The 9157-nt window shown below is 38.4% G+C and overlaps 1 pseudogene; it reads right to left on the bottom strand.

Moving 5' to 3' along the window:
* Window positions 1-292: 292 nt before the first annotated feature.
* Window positions 293-8535, bottom strand: LOC107797105 (patatin-like protein 3; annotated as a pseudogene).
* Window positions 8536-9157: the final 622 nt, after the last annotated feature.

Genomic DNA, 9157 nt, shown 5'->3' with positions numbered 1-9157 from the left:
GTTGAGATATTTTGTATAGTAAGGTAAAAACATTAAATCTATGTATTATACATGAATGCAACTGCTACAACAAACACTATCTACCAGTACTGCTATTGATTATATCTATTAACAGCAACTATAACACATATAATAAATCTATTTACATCTCAAGCTTAATACATATATTAACAAAAAGTTAGGACCGTAATTACTCCTTCATGTGTTCGAGCTCTAGCTCTGGAATGGAGTCACCTTTGTTAGGAAGGTCTAATTCAAACCTTGAACTACAAAAAGAAACAAAAATAACCAGCTACTCTGATCTTATACTTGTTAAAGCTGCCTTGGATTTCCTAAGCTTCCTTTCTTCGGAAAGCAACTTGGCAAACCTGACAAAAATTGTTAGGTCAAATCAATTATTCCAAACAAATCAAATAAATTTTTTATATTGCTTTTACTATATAATATATCTAAAAGATGTATAGTGATATTCAGTAGACTATTTTGAATATACCTTTTTAGAGCTTCTTCATTTGAGCCCCTATGTTGACATGGTTCAAGTAGACCTGTCTGCAAATTAATCCTTGAAACTGTTTTTTTCAACAGATTCTTCCCAATTTCAACTAATTTCTTCATGTTAACGGTTAACCTTCGTTGATATGTCAACAGAGGAATCTGTCCCATTCAATGTGTCATCCTATCATGATCATCAATTACAAAAGTAGTGTTAATTAAGTTGGATGATGATTTTAATTTACAGTCAAACCTCTCTATAGCAACCGCGTGTTTGTTTCGATATTTTTCGGATGCTATAGTGAAGTGTTATTATATAGAACATATATTATAACATTACATAAAAATTCAGTTTCGATAAAAACTTGACTTTTATAGTGAATGACTGTATAAGGATGTTGTTATAGAGAAGTCTTACCGTATAAGGTCATGTCTCTCTTATATTCTCATGCTTATCACATGCATTTATAGTCACACAAATGTAATATTGTTTTTTAAGACAACAAGTTTCAAAAGTCTTATTGTCAAACTTTGTACTTAGGTTCACATAAAATGAAACAAATGAATATCTGAATACGAAGGTAATTATTTTCGGAATGAAGTGCTTGGAGGAGGGCAGAAATATGGAAATCAGCCATATCGTCACTGGCATGAGTAAGAAGATCCAAGATTGGAGATGAACCACCTTAGAGGAGCCATTTGCAAATACCCCATTTTGCTGCTGTTTTAGCATTGTATTTTGGTTTCATCTTTGCTGATGATCCAGTACCTAATGAGATCATTAAAAATCGACCATAATATTCTGGTTTTACAGGAAAGAAATCTGGATTTCCGTGGAGGATTTGTTTGGTCACTTGGCTTGTTGCTACAAGTGCCTATGTATACAGAAGTGATCAAGAGTTAGTAATTACATGAACTAATGAGAAATTAAGAAGATAAAGAGGGTAGATATTAGATGTGCGAACAAAGTCTCACATTGGTAGTTGAAAATATTGGAAGCCTGCAAATATAGTATGTAGGAATCTGGTGACCGTGCGGACTTAACCCAAAACAGATAATATCACACCATATTAAAAGTGTCTTTGGGTTGTTTTAGCCCAACAGTAGATATTTATTAGGAATAAAGATAATGATAATTAATTACTGGATTGTTGGCTGCAACTCCACCATCTACTAGATTGAACTCTTGAAAGTTGCCATCTTTGTCTTGGTTCTTGAAATAGTGAACAGGAAGATAAGTTGGAGCTGCAGATGTGCCGATGCTTTTAACTCGTAAGTTTAAACTATAATAGAGCATTAATTTGCCAAACTTGTTAATTTATTACTACTTACTATTCCATAGAAATATCACATTAATGCTGATTACAAAATGCACGATTTTATAAGTTAGAACAAGATTGTGAATATATACTAGTAGTACTAGACATTGAGTACAAAGGATTTTATTTAGGATCACAAAAAAGTGTATGCTTATCACAGAGTTTAACTAAATGTACGTATTAGACATGATATTTTGTCAAAAAGTTATATCTATAAAATTGCTTTTTATTTGGTTCATAATGCAGTCCGGAAATAAGATAATTTTGATGTCTTTTTTTGACAACATATGCATAAATATTACGCCTATGTATAAAGAAATATGAACTAAAGATTCTTTTCAAACTGAATATAAAATTAAAATTCTAGATTTATTGCGAGATGAATAAATTCTTGATACTACATAAATAATAGTAATTAACAAACAATATTCTGTCAAGCTCCAAATTATTGACAATTTGTTACATTTAAAATTTTTATTTCTCAACTTTTATTATCTGAATTTTTAATTAATAAATTACCGAAACAATTTATCAACTTATACCCAAAAAAGAAGTGGAGAACAACATGTTGAGGCCTTGAGGGATAGAAAGAAGTGTACCAAAACAAATATTTCACAGCCTTTGCCACTTGAAGTGATGGAGGAGAACCTTTGAGTACGCTTCCATGACCTTGAAAATAATCATTTTTCTGAGTTCTCTGTAATAGTTTTAATTTACAAAAAGTTAAAAGTAATCATCATGGAAGAATGTTTTTAATACATACTATATGTATGTTACGTGCATGTATGAATGCAATAATATTTCCCATTAATAAAAATACAAACGTGATAACCCATGTGCATTCATTTACTGAACTAACAGGAGAAAAAACCAACTATCAAAAAGTAACCGAGCGAATCAATCAGCCAAGTATGCAAGATGGAAGATCAATCCGTCACTTGTACTTTCGGTCAAAATATCTAAATAAAATGCAAACTTAAAGAATATTCCAATAAAATTGCATTAAAAGTGGAAAAAAATAAGAAAGCATGGGTGAAGATAGCATTTGCTGATTTAGTACCTAGCTACGTGAACACATCAATAGATAATAAGACCAATTAAGCTTAAAGATGGGAGAATCAGAATTCTCAATAAGACAAGCTGTCACACCCCTTTTATACCCCAAAAAAATATTGTGTTATATGGATTGGGTTAAAGAGTTTTTCCAATTAAAGTGACAAACTTGAATAAGGATTATTTTATTTACAGAGTCGTCACTTGGAATTGATTTTTGGGTATTCCAAGTCACCTTTTATTTGAATCCCTATTCAAATGAAGGTTCGACTCTATTATTATTGGTCTACGAAAATAAAGTCCGGGTAAGGAATTCTGTTGACCGGGGAGAAGGTGTAAGGCATTCCCCGAGTCCCGTGATTCTAGCACAGTCGCTTTATTGACTACATTTGGCTTATATTATTTTTGGATAACCTGTGTTTTATTGGTTCTCATGTTTTACCTATGCCCGCTTTTATTGCTAAATTAAATTTATGAAAATTATCTTGAAAGAAGTCACGTGTACGTGTACGAGTATTATTTCCCTAAACTAATTTGAAATTATTGTAAGACCAAGAGTTTATGGAATAGTTATGAAAAATGAAGTAAATTGGTTATGATAAGATGGGCTAGCTTTATTATTAAACAGGAAATGGGCTAGCATCATTTTACTACCTTGGGCCTTATCGAGATTAAATTGATTGGCCTAAGTCTAATTTTTCAGAAAATCAATCCACGGCCCACAGCAATTGAACAACCCAAACTTGCTGCATTTTTACACTTGAATGAAATGGCCTAATTTTCCTAGCTAGCGGATGGCACTACATTAACAGAGGATTACAAGACATCACTTTGGCAATCTAATGTATTCATTTTCAGTAATTGAGTTTAACAAAGGTTCAAATCACGAGCATGAGATTTATTACATAGATTATATCACCTTAAAGTCACGTGTCAAACTAAAAGAAATATAAATAACATAGAATGAATAGAAATAGACCTTACTAAGCACTCAATGTAGGTTCAAGATTTTTAAACAAAATAAAACCATCAAATGACTTAAACAGAAGCAAGCATAACATAGCACTCAACTAAAGTAGTAAAAGAAAGATAGAAGATTGACCTCCTAAGACAACACTCTGATTTTTGAGCTTATGTATCTCAACAAATCAACTAGGCCTTGATGAAAATTCGATCAGCAACCTCACCGGAGAAAACTCGCCGGAAGAACTCGACTCGAATCATAACCATGCGACGAACTCCACTCGAAAAATGGGGACAACTTTGAGATATTTTTGGTTGGTTCGGGAAGGAGAAGTGCTGTATTTTTTTGGAGCTTGTTTTGAGGTCGTTTTTGAGCTGTTAGCAGATGTTTTTGCTGTTGGGTTTGCTGCTGATTTTCAGCTAGAGTTTTTTTTTTTTTTTGTGTGGCTAAGGGTGATCTCACATGGCTAAAAATGGATCAAAAAAAATGACTGGTTTCTGGTTAGGTGGTAGGAGAAAAATGAAATAGAAGAGAGGATGTGTGGCTGTTGGTTTCCAAAATGGGGGAGGAAGCTCTTCTCTCCCAAGAAAGCGGAGGGCTGCTATATCTTTTCTTTAGGGGGAGGGATCCGTTTTTTCTTCTTTTGGGAATAGGGAAGATGTGGGGGGTTGTGAGTGGGGACAAGTATGGGGGACAAGGTAAAGTGGAGTGGGGATAAAGTATAGTATTGGTGAAATGAGTGGGCGAAAATTCAAGCACGATCAAAAATTAGGTGCTCACAGCATGCCCCTCTTTGCCTGGAAACATGAAAAGTTTTCAGGCAAAGAAAAGATGAGCGATATGACTAATTTTTGGTCATACCATTATTCAAAAGAAAAGAGATAAGAGAAAAGAGTGCGACCGAGCCTTGGTTATGGACAACTCACATATCCCGGGTTATAAGGCAATTACGCCGTGCGTAGTTCAAGAAAAATGATGGAATGCTGTGTTGGAGAGTCAGAGTGAGGTTCCGTCGAGGTTCCGGTCTGTAGTCTAGTTATTACATCAAAATAAAAAAAGAAACTGAACAAACTTATCAGCTATGAGTTACAAGATTCCTATCTATAAAGTCTTCTAAAACTTGATCTTGAATCTTGACTGGTTCTTCACGGCGATTCTGATCTGAACCTTGATGCTTTCTAGCTGCAGGTGCTAGTTCATTCTTCTACGACTTCTTCTAATCAAAACGGGAAATGTAAAGCTCGTGACTTCAGTCGTCTTGAGCAGTCCATATCCTTTCCATCTTCTTCTGCATTTGGATTCACTTCTTTTCCTTTTTTTTCTTTATTCTGGATTGAGACTTCTTCTTTTGTTCATCTCGAACCATGTGCCTCGAGGTAAACCTGCTCAGTCATCACAACAAACAAACGAACGAAATATTTCTGCCCCAGTTTTTACTAGAAAAATTTTGTGAGTTATTGTAACAAAATTCTAAACTACTTCTTTATTAAAAATAAAAATTAAACAAATGGGAAGGGTGTGCCCTGAAAAGATCATGATAATTTTTTTTTTTGATCCCAAAAGAATGTCTCAACTAAGGATTTGTGTACCTTATGTTGGGAAACTGTGGTCAGAGAATGGGATACTCTATATTGGCAATGATACCAGGGAGTGGTGTATCCTGCATTTAAAATCAAATCAACTAGGGAGTGGTGTACCCTATGTTGGAGAACACAACAAGGGATTAGCGTACCCTATACTAGAAAGGAGATCAGGGATTGGTGTACCCTATACTGGTAAGGAAATGTAATCAGGGGATGACGCCCTGTATTACTGAAAAAGAAATATAACCAGGGGTTGGCACCCTGTATTACTAAAAAGGATAATGTAACCAGGGGTTGGCGCCATGTATTACTGAAAAGGATAATGTAACCAGGGGTTAGCGCCCTGTATTACTGAAAAGGATAATGTAATCAGGGGTTGGTGCCCTGTATTACTGAAAAGGATAATGTAACCAGGGGTTAGCGCCCTGTATTACTGAAAAAGAAATATAACCAGGGCTTGGCGCCCTGTATTACTGAAAAGGCCCTGTATTACTGAAAAGGAAAGGTAATCAGGGGTTGGTGCCCTGTATTACTGAAAAAGAAATGTAACCAGGGGTTGGCGCCCTGTATTACTGAAAAGGATAATGTAACCAGGGGTTGGCACCCTGTATTACTGAAAAGGATAATGTAACAAGGGGTTGGCGCCCTGTATTACTGAAAAGGATAATGTAACTAGGGGTTGGCGCCCTGTATTACTGAGAAAAAGAATGTTGAATCCCCTTGGTGAAAAAATTCTACCTGGGTTAAACTACGAAAAATAAAACTGGACAAAGAGTACTTCCACCCGGAAATATGAGCTGGATTCCCCTAGGCGAAATGATTCTACCTGAGTTAAGCTACGTAAAACATTCTAAGCGAATAGTACTTTTACCCGGAACTGTGAGCTGGATCCCCTAGGCAAAAAGGTTCTACCTGGGTTAAGCTACGAAAAACAACCTGGGCGAAGAGTACTTCTACCCGGAACTATCAGTTGGATCCCCCTAGGCGAAAATGTTCTACCTGGGTTAAGCTACGAAAAACAAGCCTGGACGAAGAGTACTTCTACCCGGAAATTATGAGCTGGATTCCCCTAGGCCAAAAAGTTCTACATGGGTTAAGCTACATAAAACATCCTGAGCGAAGAGTACTTCTACCCGGAACTGTGAGCTGGATCCCCTAGGCGAAAAGGTTCTACCTGGGTTAAGCTACATAAAACACCCCGAGCGAAGAGTACTTCTACGCGGAACTGTGAGCTGGATCCCCTAGGCGAAAAGGTTCTACCTGGGTTAAGCTACATAAAACACCCCGAGCGAAGAGTACTTCTACGCGGAACTGTGAGCTGGATCCCCTAGGTGAAAAGGTTCTACCTGGGTTAAGCTATGTAAAACAACCTGAGTGAAGTGTACTTCTACACCGAAACTGTGAGCTGGATCCCCTAGGCGAAAAGGTTCTACCTGGGTTAAGCTACGAAAAAACAACCTGGGCGAAGAGTACCTCTACCCGGAACTGTGAGCTGGATCCCCCTAGGCGAAAATGTTCTACCTGGGTTAAGCTACGAAAAACAAGCCTGGGCGAAGAGTATTTCTACCCGGAAACTATGAGCTGGATCCCCCTAGGCAGAAAGGTTCTACCTAGGTTAAGCTACATAAAATATCCTGAGCGAAGAGTACTTCTACCCGGAACTGTGAGTTGGATCCCCTAGGCGAAAAGGTTCTACCTGGGTTAAGCTATATAAAACATCATGAGCGAAGAGTACTTCTACCCGGAACCATGAGCTGGATCCCCTAGGCGAAAAGGTTCTACCTGGGTTAAACTACATAAAACATCCCGAGCGAAAAGTACTTCTACGCGGAACTGTGAGCTGGATCCCCCTAGGCGAAAAGGTTCTACCTGGGTTAAGCTACAAAAAAATAATATGGGAGAAGAGTACTTCTACTCGGAACTGTGAGCTGGATCCCCCTAGACGAAAATGTTCTACCTGGGTTAAGCTACGAAAAACAAGCCTGGGCGAAGAATACTTCTACCCGGAAACTATGAGCTGGATCCCGCTAGGCGAAAAGATTCTACCTGGGTTAAGCTACATAAAACATCCTGAGCGAAGAGTACTTCTACCCGGAACTGTGAGCTGGATCCCCTAGGCGAAAAGGTTCTACCTGGGTTAAGCTACGAAAAAACAACCTGGGTGAAGAGTACCTCTACCCGGAACTGTGAGCTGGATCCCCTAGGCGAAAATGTTCTACCTGGGTTAAGCTACGAAAAACAAGCCTGGGCGAAGAGTACTTCTACCCGGAAACTATGAGCTGGATCCCCTAGGCGAAAAGGTTCTACCTAGGTTAAGCTACATAAAATATCCTGAGCGAAGAGTAATTCTACCCGGAACTGTGAGTTGGATCCCCTAGGCGAAAAGGTTCTACCTGGGTTAAGCTACATAAAACATCATGAGCGAAGAGTACTTCTACCCGGAACCATGAGCTGGATCCCCTAGGCGAAAAGGTTCTACCTGGGTTAAGCTACATAAAACATCCCGAGCGAAGAGTACTTCTACGCGGAACTGTGAGCTGGATCCCCTAGGCGAAAAGGTTCTACCTGGGTTAAGCTACAAAAAAACAACATGGGAGAAGAGTACTTCTACCCGGAACTGTGAGCTGGATCCCCCTAGACGAAAATGTTCTACCTGGGTTAAGCTACGAAAAACAAGCCTGGGCGAAGAATACTTCTACCCGGAAATTATGAGCTGGATCCCCCTAGGCGAAAAGGTTCTACCTGGGTTAAGCTACATAAAACATCCTGAGCGAAGAGTACTTCTACCCGGAACTGTGAGCTGGATCCCCTAGGCGAAAAGGTTCTACCCTGGGTTAAGCTACATAAAACATCATGAGCGAAGAGTACTTCTACCCGGAACCATGAGCTGGATCCCCTAGGCGAAAAGCTTCTACCTGGGTTAAGCTACGAAAAAACACAACGTGGACGAAGAGTACTTCTACCCGGAAATATGAGCTGGATCCCCCTAAGCGAAAAGGTTCTACCTGGGTTAAGCTACGAAAATGAGAGGTATGAATAGTAGTGGTGCATGCTAAAAATAAAGGAAAGTGGAGATTTTGAGGAAACTTACCTTTGGTGACATTCGTCCTTTAGGAATCGCCATTCTACACTGCTTTGTTCCTGCTGCAAACAAAGAAAAATTGTGAGTTTTAAAAGTTGTGGTCTTTTTTGTGGCCTTGATGTCTTTGGAAGCTTGGCTTTGTGCCGATCTTCTTTTGATGATGATTTCAACTTGCCACTAGATGTTTCGTGAATACCACTTGCATTTCTGGCCCCAGAGAGCCTTTGACTTTTCAAAATTTTACATGACGATTGGTCGCGTGGGACTTAACCTTTTCAACTTTATTTTGCCTTTGGGGCATTTCACTTTCGACTTCTTTCCTCCAAAACTTTCAATTTCAGAGCATTGGTGAACCTTTGGCTTTTCAAACTTTGCCAAAATAGTTAGCCACTTGGGACTTAACCTATTCAACTTCATTTTGCCTTGTACGCACTTTCAATTTGATTTCCTCTTTACAAGAGTTTTTGATTTCTAAGCATCAGCCGCCATGGCCAGTCGGGGTCGACTTGATGTCGCTGCCGAGTCTGGGTGCCTTTTTTGCATATTAGCTTGTATCAAACGAAAGCCCTGTAAATCAGTCTTGCTATCCCTTCTTTGCCTTAGTTTTGGAACAGAGTTAGACCAAAATGGATTCGAAGAAAAACAAACAATGGAATGGACAATG

Source organism: Nicotiana tabacum, chromosome 18 (genome assembly GCF_000715075.1).
Source record: "Nicotiana tabacum cultivar K326 chromosome 18, ASM71507v2, whole genome shotgun sequence".
NCBI classification, from domain to species: domain Eukaryota; kingdom Viridiplantae; phylum Streptophyta; class Magnoliopsida; order Solanales; family Solanaceae; genus Nicotiana; species Nicotiana tabacum.
The sequence above is the reverse complement of the archived record's forward strand: the minus strand, read 5'-3'. Positions and strand labels throughout refer to the sequence as shown.